Source organism: Vulpes vulpes, chromosome 7 (assembly GCF_048418805.1).
Source record: "Vulpes vulpes isolate BD-2025 chromosome 7, VulVul3, whole genome shotgun sequence".
NCBI lineage: Eukaryota > Metazoa > Chordata > Mammalia > Carnivora > Canidae > Vulpes > Vulpes vulpes.
In genome coordinates this window covers 113,746,699-113,761,260 of record NC_132786.1, presented here as the reverse complement: position 1 = coordinate 113,761,260, position 14,562 = coordinate 113,746,699, and the positions used below count along the sequence as shown (strand labels likewise).

The 14,562-nt window shown below is 46.7% G+C and overlaps 1 protein-coding gene across 14 annotated transcripts in view; it reads left to right on the top strand.

Annotated features, from left to right (window-relative positions):
- ELMO1 (engulfment and cell motility 1) overlaps positions 1 to 14,562 on the top strand; it is a 672,133-nt gene that overhangs the window by 150,117 nt on the left and 507,454 nt on the right. Inside the window, exon 1 of one of the 14 annotated variants that reach the window (XM_072764748.1) lies at positions 9,914 to 9,976. The exons of the other annotated variants lie outside the window; for them this stretch is intronic. The gene's annotated coding sequence lies outside the window, so the exon portion shown is untranslated. Of the gene's footprint in view, positions 1 to 9,913; positions 9,977 to 14,562 lie in introns of those variants that run through there. 14 annotated transcript variants of the gene reach the window in all.

The following is a 14,562-nucleotide window of genomic DNA, read 5'->3' as shown; positions in this document are numbered from 1 at the left end:
AGCCACCCAGGCTTTCCTTTAAAGATTTTATTTATTTATTAGAGAGAGAGTAAGTGAGAGAGAGAGAGGGAGAATATGAGCAGTGAGGAGGGGGAGAGGGAAAGGGAGAAGCAGACTCCCCCCACTGAGCAGGGAGTTCCTGGACTTGATCTCAAGGATCATGCATGACCTGAGCCAAAGGCAGATGCTTAATGTAAGACTGAGCCCCCCAGGCGCCCCTGGAGAAAGTCTTTTCACAACATGTGTTGCTTTGGCCAGGGCAATACTCCCCTAGAAAGCAGGGCATTACCGTGAGTGGGCTGAGGTCAGAGATAGCCCCTGTATCCCACTCTGCTCCCCCAGAAGATGGAGGTGGAGGCAGAGGAGGAGAGGTAAGGGAGGAAGCATAGGGAGGCCGGGTGGCAGACGCAGGGGAGAAGATAAATGAGACGCGTCTAGGAGAAGAAAAATAAAAGAGAAAACAGATGAGGGGCCTCTACAGTGTTTCTAAATCATAAGCACTTATTAAATTATGGTATTGAGATAGGACAATACTTAAGTGTTTTAAAGTAACTTACCCCCTTTGGGGGTTTGGTGTGAACTGGTGGGGAGGGGCGGAGGAAGGGAGCGCTTTGAAGTCCCTGCGGAGAGGATGTGGCTGCGGGCGTGCCAAGGGGCTCTGCGGAGTGCACACTTTGCTTACCTTGTCATCTTAACACTGAGGGTTTAGAGCTCTTCGTTCCTATGGAGGACATTTCCTGCCCTGATCTAAGACAGCCAGTACCCTTAAGGTTTTGTAACTGAAGCCTGCAACCACTTTTTCATGCCTGAAACCATCCAAGTGGGTCCTTTGGTGTTTCAGACCTTCATTCTGTCTGAATGAATGATTGGGAAAAGGTGGGGAATTACTAAACCCTCTCTGCATCACAAAGCCTCAAGTGTTTCCTCTAATTACACAACTCAAGTTCTGCTTCCTTCTCCTCAACTAGTCTAGTGTTTTTGAAGTTTAGGCTTGCAATCCAGGAGTAGATCATAGTGTCAATTGATCAGGTCCACACCAGCAAGTCCAATGGAAAAATAGGGCGTTGTACAAAACAGATGCTGACTCTTAATGTCAAGTGTATTGCTTAAGGCGGTAAAAAAAAAAAATGTCTGTTTTAATAATTTTGGAGGCCCTAGGAATCTACATTTTCAACCAGTTTGCCAGGGATTCTGATGAAAGTGGTTCATAAGGCCATACTTTAAGAAATATTTAGCTGCTCCCACCCCTTACAAAGTGCTATTGGTTTAATCTCCTGCAAGAGCTGCCATTTATAAATGTTCAGTCAGATGCAGTAAAAGCGTCAGCCATGGACTGAACTTTTATTTTTTTTATTTTTATTTTTTTTAAAGATTTTATTTATTCATGAGAGACACACAGAGGGAGAGAGAGAGAGAGGCAGAGACACAGGTAGAGGGAGAAGCAGGCTCCATGCAGGAACCCTGACCTGGGACTGGATCCCGGGTCTCCAGGATCATGACCTGAGCCAAGGACAGACAACCGCTGAGCCACCCAGGCATCCCGGACTGAACTTTTATAAAGCTGCTTTGAGGGCACCTGGGTAGCTCAGGCGGCTAAGCGTCTGCCTTCGGCTCAGGTCCTGATTCGCTCAGGTCCTGATTCAGGGGTCCTAAGATCCAGCCCCCATGGGGCTCCCTGCTCAGCGGGGAGCCTGCTTCTCCCTCTCCCTCTGCCCGAAGCTCCCCCTGCTTGTGCTCGCGCTCCCTCTCTCTCTCTCTCCCTCTGTCAAATAAGTAAATAAAATCTTAAAAAGTACTGCAGTTGAAAGAACTTGATGGTGCAGTGGGTCATGAGTCCTCCGTGGTGGCAAAATTGGAAATCCAGGTGGTATGTCTGTCACTGAGTGAGATGGCAGTGGATTCATCCCAAATAGCCCTTTTAATCTTACTGCGAGGAAATGACTGTCCAAGTTTTACTTCAGAGCTTTGGAGGTCTTTAAGCTTTTCAGGTCTTTGGAACTTGACTCTGCTCAACTTTTCCTTCCATATTTTACACGCAGTATTCCCCATAGACCTATTTTAATTACTTTCAGATTTTTGCAAAGACCGTAGTCTTTTCTGGTGGCGGCACGCTACCATGATACAAAACCAGATAAAACAGTTCAGGTGACTTGGCCTTGGGACTGGCCAACCAAAGAAGAGGAAGGATGAGACTAGCTCTACCCGAAACAAGGATTTTGAAGACCAACCATCCCGGTGGCAGGGTGGCTCCCTTGAAAACCTTTGACTCGCCCTAGCACCAAGTTCTTAGGTATAGCAAAGTCACCCCTGCATGCATCATGCACAATGGGTTGCAGTTTGCAATCTCCCACCCACACCCCCATGATTTGGGTTGTCTGAGTGTTAACCATTAGAACTTATTTGCATTAGCCAGCACCGAAGCCTGAAGGACACTGTTAGGATCCAGGAGTAACTGTGGTTTCCACGCTTGCCCAGGATAAGTGCAGGTACAGTTGGAGCAGAGTTTTGTCTCTGGCCTAAGGTGGAGTAACAGTGAAGCGTATCCAACAGGAATCTGTGTGGGAGAAGGAATGCTAGCTCATCAAACAGAATTAAGCCCAGCAACAACCTGGCGTAGTGCTCAGCGGAGAGATTAGTCACACGTATAAATAGAAGGAGATGACGATTCTCAGTGTTCTAGGCCCCCACAAACACCGATTTCCAGAATCCGAGCAAGATTATTATTGGAACCTCAGTTTTAGGAATTGAGGCTACAGTTTTGGCTATTTTAGTTCTAACAGTTAATTCAGGGAACAGAACTTTCCTCAGTTAGAAAACGTTTACTACTTGCTGGACTCCAGGGCTGCTGTGTGCCTGGTGGGTTGTACTTGTTGGACAAAGAACAGCGGTGTGAGGGCACCATGATTAGGTCAGCCCTGACGGAGCATTGCCCCAGAGATCTCCGAGTCACAGGATCCATGTGATATTTCCCTTCCTGCCTCGACAGCTGACACCCTTCTTCCTGGAATACTGCTTTGGAAGTGGTGGAGAACAAGCAGTATAGTAGTAGTATCCCCATGTCATAGGTGTGGCCTGGGGAGAATGAAATGTCACAGGGATATTTGGAGACGAGATCTGAGCCTACACCCAGCTTTTCCAACTCCTTTTCCCCTGCTCCTCCTTTCCCATGCACCATGATGCCTGTACTGGCTATTATCTACCCTTTTGATTCTCCTCCACTAGCCCGGCCAGCCCCCCCCCCCCATGTTGAGCTCTGCTGCAGTGCATCTAGGGAGCCTTCACTCCCATATGCTTGTAGAGATGCCCTGGGTTCCAATGGAGATGCTCTGGGTTGCCATGGCTCCCAGGGACGCGTCTTCCGCCACTGAGGCCGAGTTTTGCCGAGTTGGTGCCTCTCTTTGGATTTCTCATTCCAAAGCTAAACTTCTTAGCCTTGAGAGTTAGTGGATCCTTTTCTTGGGCACAGCGTGCCCATCACCTAAGCTCATGATATTGAGGCACAGAAGCCAGAATGGAATTCATTAATCAAAAATGAGAACAGTGTTTGCCAAGGAGAATAGACACATATTCTTTAGCAAACACTTTTTTTTTTCTCCCCTCTGTGGATGAGTCATGGTGAAAGCAAAAGCATGGAACCAGTTGCTGGTAGGAAGGGACCAAGTGGGGATAGGGAATACACTTAACGGAGTCTTAACTTTTACTATTTCCCTGGCCCTGTAGATGAATACCAACTAAGGGAACCAGAGACTGGAAGAGACTGGAGTCTTTCACCAGGAAGGTTTCTCCCTTGGGTGATGCTGAGGCTGCTTGCAGGCTATTATTGCCCCTTTAATGCTGACCCTTTATTTCAGGAAGATTCAACTTCAGTACTCTTGACGTACGGGGCTGGATAATTCTTTGTTGAGGGCCTGTCCCAGGCATCGTTGGAAATACTAGCTTTTTTGACCTCCACCCTCTAGATGCCAGTAGCAACCCCCAGTCGTGATAACCCAAAATGCCTCCAGATATTGCCAGTTGCCCTCTCAGGGGCAACCTCTCAACCCCAATTGAGAGCCATCGTTTTGCTTTCTTGCATAAGTTAGACTAATTATGTGCCGTCAGACAGGCTAGGCTTTTGACAGCAGTTATAAGTGCCCCATTTTTCTCTTCCTGCTTACTCCTTAGACCCTGACGTGGTGTGTTCACATGTTGGTGGCCTCACCCTGTTGTATGTTCTTTAATTTCCTCTAGATCTTCGCATTTCCTCTGAAGCTTCCTTCCCTCCTGTATTTATAATTACCTTCCTAACCCCAGCTCAGCTTCGTTTGAACTTCACGTGTGTTTCTCCCTGGTATGCTATGGCTGGAGAAACCCATGGCTAGTGATTTCATATTTCAGTTCCCGCACAAGGTCTAGAATCACCTGGCCTCTGGTTGCTGCGCTAACTGTAACCTCTACCTGATGGGAATATGATAAATGAAATCAGGAAGGTGGTTAACGAAGCTCATTCCAAGGCCTCTGTCCCAAGATTAAGGAAGTGTCTGCGTGGGAATGAGTTACCGGGGTGAAATCCCTCCTACATTTATTTGCTTGTAGAATGTACCTTGGCTAGTTGGCTAGTAATAGACAGTCCATTAGTGTGACCAGGACATCGTCCCGGTCGGGGGGAAAGCTTTAAGGTGTGTCTATATGTGAAGTCCTTTCCTGCTCTATCCATTAGATGTCGGTCCTAATCTTGCCACATTTATTTCCTTATGTAATTATCTGTCGACCTTTTATTTACCTTCGATGTTTGGCTGCAGTAATAGTGCAGAGCAGCATCTAGTGGCTTAAGTGATCTAGAAATACTGCCGGCTTGTATGCGGGCTGTGTCTCCCCAAGGCAGCAGCCTTCTTCTAAGTCACAGCCCTATAGCAGCCCTCCACCCTTCCTTCCGCCCTTTGTGCCTCTCTCTCTCTGTCTCTCTGTCTTTCTCTCTTTTTTTTTTAAGTTTGAAATTGCATTTAGAGAGCCAGCATTTTGTGCTGTGGGGTTCTGTGGCTGAGCAGTACTGGATGAGCTATATTTTCCAGGCTGCTACACACAATTACCCTTAATTTTGAAGCGTAATGCATTTCAAAATAATTTTTTTTTCTGTTTTCAGGCTCTTTAATCCAAATGCAGAGCCACAGCTGGCTTTGCCCATGGCCCTAAAGAGGCATGTGGCTTGGGAGGTAGAGCTAGGGGAAGGACTTTGGTTAGACTGCGTATTTTTGGCCAAGTGAAGAGTGAATTCCAATAACTCTCAGTAAGGCTGTTTTTTTTTTTTTCTTGACTCCTGACCACCTTTACCCCTTGCCCCGCCTCCCCATTTTCATGGCATTTTTATAGTGGACCTTGTGCCCTAGTTATTCCAACACTGGGCCATTCTGTGGGAAGTGACTGAGTACTCAACAATTTAGATTTGGGGGGAAGGGGACTGATTCTTTCCTGCACTTACTAGTAAGCTTGTGTGTGTGTATGTGTGAGAAAGATACACACACACACAAATATCCACGCTGCTCTCCTAAGAATGCAAAGTCTTTGGAAGCAAAGAGACTTATTATATCAGCTCCTAAATCATATTTTCTCCAGTGCTTGTCACATTTATAGCAAGTCAGTACAAATCTCATTAAATCAAAATCTTTATCAAGGAATGAATATGTTTCCATCATCTTTAGCCTTAACTCCACTGCCAGAAAGGACTTCAACTCATTAGAACTATTTTCTCAATAACTGTCCATTCTTCAGTCAAGAGTTTTAGGTAACATTTGCCTGGGTTTCTTTTTTTTTAATATTTTATTTATTTATTCATGAGAGACACAGAGAGAGAGAGAGAGAGAGAGAGAGAGGCAGAGACACTGGCAGAGGGAGAAGCAGGCTCCATGCAGGGAGCCCGATGTGGGACTTGATCCAGGAACTCCAGCATCATGCCCTGCGCCAAAGGCAGGCACTAAACGGCTGAGCCACCCAAGGATCCCCCTTGCCTGAGTTTCTATGAGAGAAGCACAATTAAACATGTATTTATTAATTGTAGTATATTTTTAAAAATAAACGTGTGGCTTACACTTAAAATGCATGTAAGTATTTTCAAATTGAAATGTTGCTTGACTTACAGCCCCCATCATAATACATAATTCACTCATTCACTCATTTATTCAACCACCATTTTGATTGCATTTTATGTTCTGTAGTCAAGGCACTTCCTGGACGTTATAAGATCCACTTCATATGAGCAGTATGGGGAGGGGTGCTGTCTGGGAGACAGACCCATTGATAGTCATAATGGAGTGTGATAAATGTCTATGTATGTAGAGTGTTTGCAGATCACAGAGGAAAGAGTTCAAAAATGAAGTGACATTGAGAAAGATCTGGAAAGCTGAGTATTAAAGCACATGACATATCCAAGGAATACAGCAATCAGAGTAGTCAGGAGATAGTCTGGAAGAGGGCTCGTGTCAACTCTTCTGGGACCTGGGCATTTGGTTTGAGTGGAAAGGAAAACCAAAGGATCTTAGGGAAGGAAAAGACACAATTGGAAGTCATTGAGAAGTTTAACTCCCAAGGCAACAGGGAAGGTAGATTAGAAGGTACGGCAGGAAGGAGGTGCCAAGGAGAGATGGAAGCTGTCAGCTGCTTCCTTCTGGGCCTACCCTAAGAAACACACAGTCTTGGTCAAATGAATAAATAAATAAAGCCGCGTGCTTGCCGTGGAAATGCCACTTGAAAAGCCTCTCTGCCCCCACCTTTTAGTCTGAGTAGTGAACCATCCTCTTCCTTTAAGGAGACCACTTCTGGAGACCCCCTGGCTGGACACAAGAGAAAGGATGTTGACATTGATGATAAAAAAAAAAAAAAAAAAAGATTTGGTAGCTGATTGAAATTGGAAAGAAGGGAAAAGCAGGAGTCTTTAAGGTTTAAAGCTAAATAAATACTTGTCAGGCAGGAGGGTTCAAGTATCTTTTTGACTCTACCTGCTGATCCATTTGGTATAAGTTAATTATCATTCATTCTCAGCCTCAGTTTTCTTATCACTCAAGTGGAGATAATCTAAGTTCTTACCTCTTGGAGCTGCTGAGGTCATTAAATGGAATAAATGATTGTAAAGTAGGGTACCCCAAAAGGAGTGGATTGGATTTGCTGCTGTTGTTGAGGTTATTATTACTAATTTAATAGTTCCTATTCAGGTTTTTTTTTAAATTCAAATATCTTGCTAAAATCTTTTAAAGACATGCGTTTATTATTTCATCTTCTCTATGAGTTGTAGCCCAGGAAATTCCTCCTAAGATTTCTGCTGGAAATTTCATTTGATTTATGTAACTTTTCCTCAAGCATACAGAGACGTAGACTGCTGAAATACAGGTCAGGGAAAATTATGATCGATTGTGAATTAAAAGAATTGACGTAACGAATCCTGTTAGCAACCTGAGGTCCTAAAGACAAGCTGTCGTAAATAGACCTCCATCCCAAATAGACCTCCGTCTCTCATCCCAAATAGACCTCCGTCTCTCATCCCAAATAGGCCTCCGTCTCTCGTTCACTTGGAACTAACCTTGGGTTTTGTTGTTTTATTTTATGAGTATGTTGCCTTGTGTAGAGAGAATGGAGGTTGCTAATTGTGGCTCTTTCCCATTCCTTGAAGCCTTCTTTCTGGGGGGTTGTTTGCACTTGCCCAGTGTGGACGGAAGCCCAGTGAGAAACCCCCAGTCAGTGGAGTACCGGTGGAGGAACAATTGGCAGGAATTGAGTTCAGCTGAACTGGGTTTCATGTGATTGTGTTGCCTACTAAGGAAGTTCACTCCTTCCAATAACACTTGGTAAACATCCCTTTTTGAATCATTTGGAACATTCCAGTAAGTGGGGGACTGTTACTGTTCATTGGTAGGTGGGTGGAAGTAAAGTGTTAATCTTTCTTCTTTGATCTGAGCCTATCAACCGGATTAGAAAATACTCTGAGGATAAAACAGAAAAATAAAAGTAGGGTGACTACAGGCCTGAATATGAAACCCAGTATAGCTCTGTTGGCCCAGCATGATGGAGCGTACCAACTTTCCCTTTCAAAAGTGTCTCAGGTTGGACAATTCATTTTATGGCCACCTAAGTAGAAGCCACCTGTTTCCATTCCTGTTTATTCTTTCTGGCTATTGCCAGTTTGTTGGGGTGACTTTTCTGCTTTATGTGCCTTCAGGAAGGCAACACCTAGCTTACAGACTTGCCAGTTCATTCCCCAGTAGCTCATGTACCTGTCACTTGATAATGGCTTTCGTGAAGTGGATGAGAAAAAAAAAAAAAAAAAAAAAAGATAGACCTCAATACAGACATTAAACTGCCCTGAAGTATGGGTGTGCAAGAGAAAGAAATGTGCCAAACGGAAACTATTTCTCTAAACTTTCGCTTTGAGAGTATAGCAATCCCCCTGTTACTCTAGGAATGAAAAGTCACTCATCTAATCACTATATGCAAATCTTGTTTGGTACCTGACAAATTGCACACTGTTTTCAGTGTAAAATAAATTTCCTCTCTCTCTGTGTCTCTCATGAATAAATAAATTTAAAAAAAGAAAAGAAAAGAAAAAAGAGGGACACCTGAGTGGCTTAGGGGTTGAGCGTCTGCCTTCTGCTCAGGGCGAGATCCCTGGGTCCTGGGATCGAGTTCCGCATCGGGGTCCCTACAGGGAGCCTGCTTCTCCCTCTGCCTGCGTCTCTGCCTCTCTCTGTCTCTCATGAATAAATAAATAAAATCTTTAAAAATAAATAAATAAAAATAAATAAATTTCCAGTCACTATCTCTTCCCCTAAATAAGGTGGTAAGTATGCATTGTTCAGCAGCTGTATCGTCGACGGTGTAGCAATCAACGCAGGATTGGTATTAGGATTGGTGTGTAACTTTAAATAGGATCCAGTGTTAACTAAACATTTGAAGACCCGCAAAAAGGGCAGCCCAGGTGGCTCAGAGATTTAGCGCCGCCTTCAGCCCAGGGTGTGATTCTGGAAGCCTGGGATCGAGTCCCATGTCGGGCTCCCTGCATGGAGCCTGCTTCTCTGTCTCTCTCTTTGTCTCTCTGTCTCTCATGAATAAATAAATAAAATCTTTAAAAAAATAAAAATAAAGACCCGCAAAGAGATTTATATAGTGAAATACAGATTTACAGTAAATCATTGGAGAATTATATTCAGACCGAACTCTGTAACAGTTTAACGGTGATTCAGACACACTGACTTAACCCTGTACCCATTTTACAGAAGAGGAAATCTACCTGCTGGAGTGGCTGCTGCCCAGCATCATGCAGATCCAAACTCAATGCTCTTTCTGCAGCACACGTATTGCTAACTCTCCTGCAGCCAAGTCTCCCGTCAATCTGTCAAAATCATTTTTGCCTCAGTCGAACCTATTACATGGGAATGTTGTGTCGAGGGGCCGTGCTACTTGGTGAAGGAGGGGAACAGTATGTCCTGAGAGCTTTGCTTCAGGAGCAAGTGAGAGACTACTGTCGGGGCAGCACACTGTTCCTTACCTGAGCCAGGGCTGACTGCCAGCAGGATGGCAGAAAGAAGAGGGCAGATGGGGTGGCTTCGCTTACATTCCCATGAGACACTATTCTGCTGTCACAGAAATTGTGTTGTGATTATTGCTGACTCGTTTGGGGCCATTTTAAGTCTCAGAATGTGTTCCTGACAATTCCGGCATCTGAGAGGGCCATGAAACAGTCTGAGAATTGACCTCTGGAGCTGAGAATGCCAAGGCCCATGAAGAGGTACAAAAATATAAGAAGTCAGATCTCCAGGTTTTTTAGTTCAAAATATATCTTTCAGACAACGAACAGGCTTTAGGGTGAATTGTTCGTTACCAGATCAATGCAAGGCCCAGAGAAATGGCACAATAGCAGTTTTAATATTGAGTTTCACTCTTCTTTCAGACTCCGGGAATTGCATTACGAAGAGTTGGGCTCATCCATCTGAAGTGATAAGTACCAAAGAAGGTATCTAGTATCTGACAGAGGGAAGGGAAGCTACCAGAAGACTTGAGTCTTCAGGGTACCAGAGAGACGTTTGGAGTCCTTAACTTTTAGGAGAGGGGTCAGAGTGTATTTCATGGCTACCATGGATCTGATTTTGCCTCCAGCATTTCCTTTTCTTTTAAAGATTTTGAGAGAGAGAGAGAGAGAAAGAGAGAGAGAGAACAAGCAGGGGAGGAGCAGGGAGAAGCAGACTCCCCACTGGCAGCGATTCCCCATGTGGGGCTCCATCCCAGGAGCCCTGGGATCATGAGCTGAACCAAAGGCAGACAGACGCTTAACCGACTGAGCCACCCAGGCGCCCTGCACTTCCTTTAAAAATACTTATTCATGCATTTGTTCATCCACACGTGTTTATTGAGCACCTGCCGGGTACCATGGGGTGTACGAGGGGATGCATAAATACCGGTGAGGGGGATCCCTGGGTGGCTCAGCAGTTTGGCGCCTGCCTTTGACCCAGGGCGTGATGTTGGAGACCCGGGATCGAGTCCCACATCAGGCTCCCTGCATGGAGCCTGCTTCTGTGGTTCTCAGAGCCTGTGTCTCTGCCTCTCCCTCTCCCCCACCCTCTGTCTCTCATGAATAAATAAATAATATCTTTAAAAAAAACAACAACACTGGCGAGTCCCCTTCCTACGGAAAATAGCAGACCCATTGCTGCTTTCCTGGGCTGCTTAGATACTCAGTAGTGGAGGAAAGGTACATTGATCAAAGGATCCCACGAAGAAATATGACATTTAAGCTGTGCCAAGGGGTGGGGGAGAAAGGTACTGATGCTGGAAGAGCCTACGGCAAGGGATTAATGTGGTCAGAGTTGGCTGGGAAGAGAATGGGCTTCAGTGCAGAAAGAGGAGTCCCTGCAGATGACGAGTGGATGTGAAGAACAGATAAAGATGAAGGAACCGAAGAGCCGAGTGCCCAGGGCGGGGAGCACTCCAGGCCCAGATTAGGCCGGGGAGGAGGGCTCATCGGGATCAGGGGTCTGGGGCTTCATCAGAAGAGCAGTAGGAAGTCACTGGAGTGTTTTACCGGAGGGAGTGACAGGATCAGATTTATGCATCGCAAAGGTCTCCCTGGCTTCGGTGTGTAAATTTTACATTATTTAAGCTTGCTCACAATGTGACCGCACTCTTACTACTTTTAGAATCTAACAATTTCTAGAAGAATCAATTTAGTCACAAGTGTCTCCTTCAAATGTTAAACAGTTTAGCTGAGTGATTTAGCATGGATATTGCCACTACTTAAGAATGATACAGTACCTACTTCTGTGGTTCTCAGGCTTCAAAACGCCTAAGAATTGCTGGGCACCTAGAAACTGCATAAGTCCCAGTGGTCCCGGCGCCACTTTGAGAAGCATCATTCCCCAAAGTGCCAAGGAGTGAAAAAAGACTATAAACCTCGAGGTAAAACACTGTGGAGGCCGCCAGTAGAGGAGGGAGCCTCTTTACTGCCTGGGTTTTAATGTGGACCTGTTCTCCCGATACTGGAGGGATTTTCTTCTAGTGCACCTGAAATGGATTCTAAATCCTTTGAGTTTTTTTCTAATTTATTTCCTAATCCTTCCATATGCAGCTGTTTTCTCAGATCTGTGGCTTATTCCCCCAATGTCTCTGATATTTTACTTTACATCTTGTCACCATATTTTAATCAGAATCTTTTTATGTAAGTCCCAAACGAGGTTGCGAGGCAGGGAGGTGGTGGGGAAGGCTGGCCGGAGGAGGAGGAGGAGGAGGAGGAGGAGGAGGAGGGGGAGGAGGAGGGGGATGAGAAGCCCTCCGCGGATTTGCTCAGCGAGCCCTTTAGAGCAGGAGACTGAGTGTGTTCAGGTGTCCCGCCAAGGTGACCTTAGGTGGTTACCCTAAGAGGGGATTGTTTTTGGCTGTTCCCCCAAGAGAGTATAAGAGCCAGGATTCCTGCTCGGGTGTAATGGGGTTGAAATGAATATTAAGGGCACATTTAGAACAGAAAAGAAGCCACAGTTCAGTGGGTGCACAGAGAGTAGAGTGCCCTGGACCTACGAGACACAGCCCTGTGGTCACCTCCTCTGGGAACCTTCCTTGCTTTCCTGGTATCCTCTCCTAGGACACAGTGAGTCCTTCTCTGTGCTGAGCAGACAGGAGGTCCTGAAGGTACATATTCCCAGCGCTGAGCCCCGAACAGGCACTCTGTGAACGTTCCAGAAAGAAGTAGATGAGCGCAGGCTGTGTCCTTCATTCCCTGTGGGAGGAGCCCTTTCAAATGACTCCTTCGTCCCTGAGTGAGGAGCCCAAGGACACAGGGGCTGCAACCTCTCACTGCATGAACCCGGTGTTGCCGAGGTCACTGTGACCGAGGCGCGGGCCAGGCCAGGCGTCAGACGGGGCGAGGCGGGTGGCCGCGGGCCTTGCCATGCCTCATCCTGTGGTGGCCTCGCTTACGCCTTGCTGCCCTTGCACCACACCCAAAACTACCCTGGATGTAAGGAACCTTCCAGAGGAGGAGACCAGCGCCTTGTCCTCTGCATCACTGTCCTTGTAATTCTCCCCTAGTCCCCAAAACTCCCGTGGGGCACAGAGAGGAGAGACCGTCACATGTCAGGACGTGCGAGACATTTCTTGGTGCAAACCCTGGAGCGTCTCGTCCCTGTGCCTTGTCCACCGTTCAGCCAGTGTTGAGTCTGGAGAGAACGTTCCTCTTCCTTCCTCTCTGCTGCCTGTGGGTGACCAGGCATCCGTGACACACACTGGGGGCTGGGATCCCTACCACATATGTGGTTACCCACATTTCATTCATTGCATTCTGAGAGCACCGTGGCCCTGATAATTTATGTTTCTGGGCTGTAATTGCACATTATTTTTCTAGCAGCTATCAAGGGTTTCAAGCTAGCAATTGAAACTTGATAGGTGTCGTGGCTCCCCATTGCTGGGATGATTAATCCTGGTGTTCCAGGGCCGAGCCAAGCCCATCTCTTTTAAGCCAAGTAGCACACACGCAGTAAACCCCAAACTTCAGTGTGCTGAGTTCACTCTGAAAGGAGAGCGCATCCGGGTCTTGGGAACCGCATTCTCCGATCCTCCACAGCCCCTTTCCCCCCTAATAAAATAAACAAAGGACGGCTTGCTTCCCCAGCGTGGGGCCTTTGCCAGGTGCTGAGCAGGCCTATTTCGATGATCCGCTCTGGAGCTGGAGGATGACCGAGGGGTGGGCTCCAGGCCCGCTGGGCTGACTGTGGCATGGATCTGAGCTGCAAACCTCCACTGATCACCCGAATCCCGGGAGCACCAACCCCGACTGGTGGACCACCGGTGACCCTCTGGGTCGCCTGGCGTCAGTGTCAGTTCAGAGCCGGTGTCTAGTAATCCCCCAAAGGTCTGATTATTTCCTTTTTCCCAGTGCGCGTTCCCCCTAATGAAAGGCTTGGAGGTCCCTTTGGAGGACGTGTACCTTGTTGGCCATCTACCAGGGTCCTTCCTCAAGGGGACCCAGGCCTCCCCCTTCACTTAAGGGGCCCCGGGTCTCTAAACTGCTTCAAGCCTGGGCATTGATGGAGAGGCCATGACTGTTTTTATGATTCAGGTCAGACTCGTGTACACTTGACTTACAGGTTTTGTGCCTCTGCAGATTAAGTAAGAATTTAGAACCCTTCCTGCCTTCACTTCTAGAAACACTGTGACTAACTGGCCAATACCAGAGGTCTGTGTGAATCCAGCTCTTCTGACTGGTCTTTGACTCTGCCATCCGTGGGGTAACCACACGGCACTGGAAAGTGCTTGGAGCCCTTGACCTCAAGGCTGGAGGGCTGACCTGTTTGCTTCCTTGGACACTTCTCCGAACTGCCTCTGGGAAGCAACCGAGGCAGGAGCTTCACAGCCACACAGATCGAGGTCAAAATTACTCATCACCTCCTTGCTGTGGGCAAATTCGTTATGTTCTCATGACTTCTGCTTCCTTCTGTACGAATGGAAATGGTGCCCAGGTGTTGTCACAACAAAATGAAAACTGTCACCAAGGGATGGAGTTCTTTGGCCCTGGCGGGTGTGCAATAGATGTGAAAGGGTATATGTGTATGTGCTTTCTGAACCTCTTCTCCAGAATTGTGTGTTCAAGCCCATCGGTTCATTGGAAGGTGGAATTACGAGTCGCAAATGGACTCCGAGGACGCACTCTTTGTGGCTAGCTTCCGGTACCCTCCAGGTTTGCTGAAGACTCTGAAGTACGTGCTCGATTTTAACTGCTGTAGGAAAAAAAAAATGCCATTTTATTAGAATAGGTTATGGCTACAAAAACATCTCGCATTTCCCGTTCTCTGTATTATGATTTAGGTTGCAAGTTCACTGTGTTTTCCAGTATCAGAGTTTGATTGCTGGGTCTTCTTTTTCTCTCTTTAGAGAAATAGGGTCTGTCTGGGACAGGTGACCTTCTTAGTGTTTACCTGATGCTGTGGGGAGTCCTGTTTGTGGGTCCCGTTTGTGGACTTCATTCGTTAACTCATTCTTCAAACACTCGATGCCAGGGAGACAGTGATGCACGGGCAGTGGCTTTGCTCCCTCCAGGGGAGGACGCAGCACCAG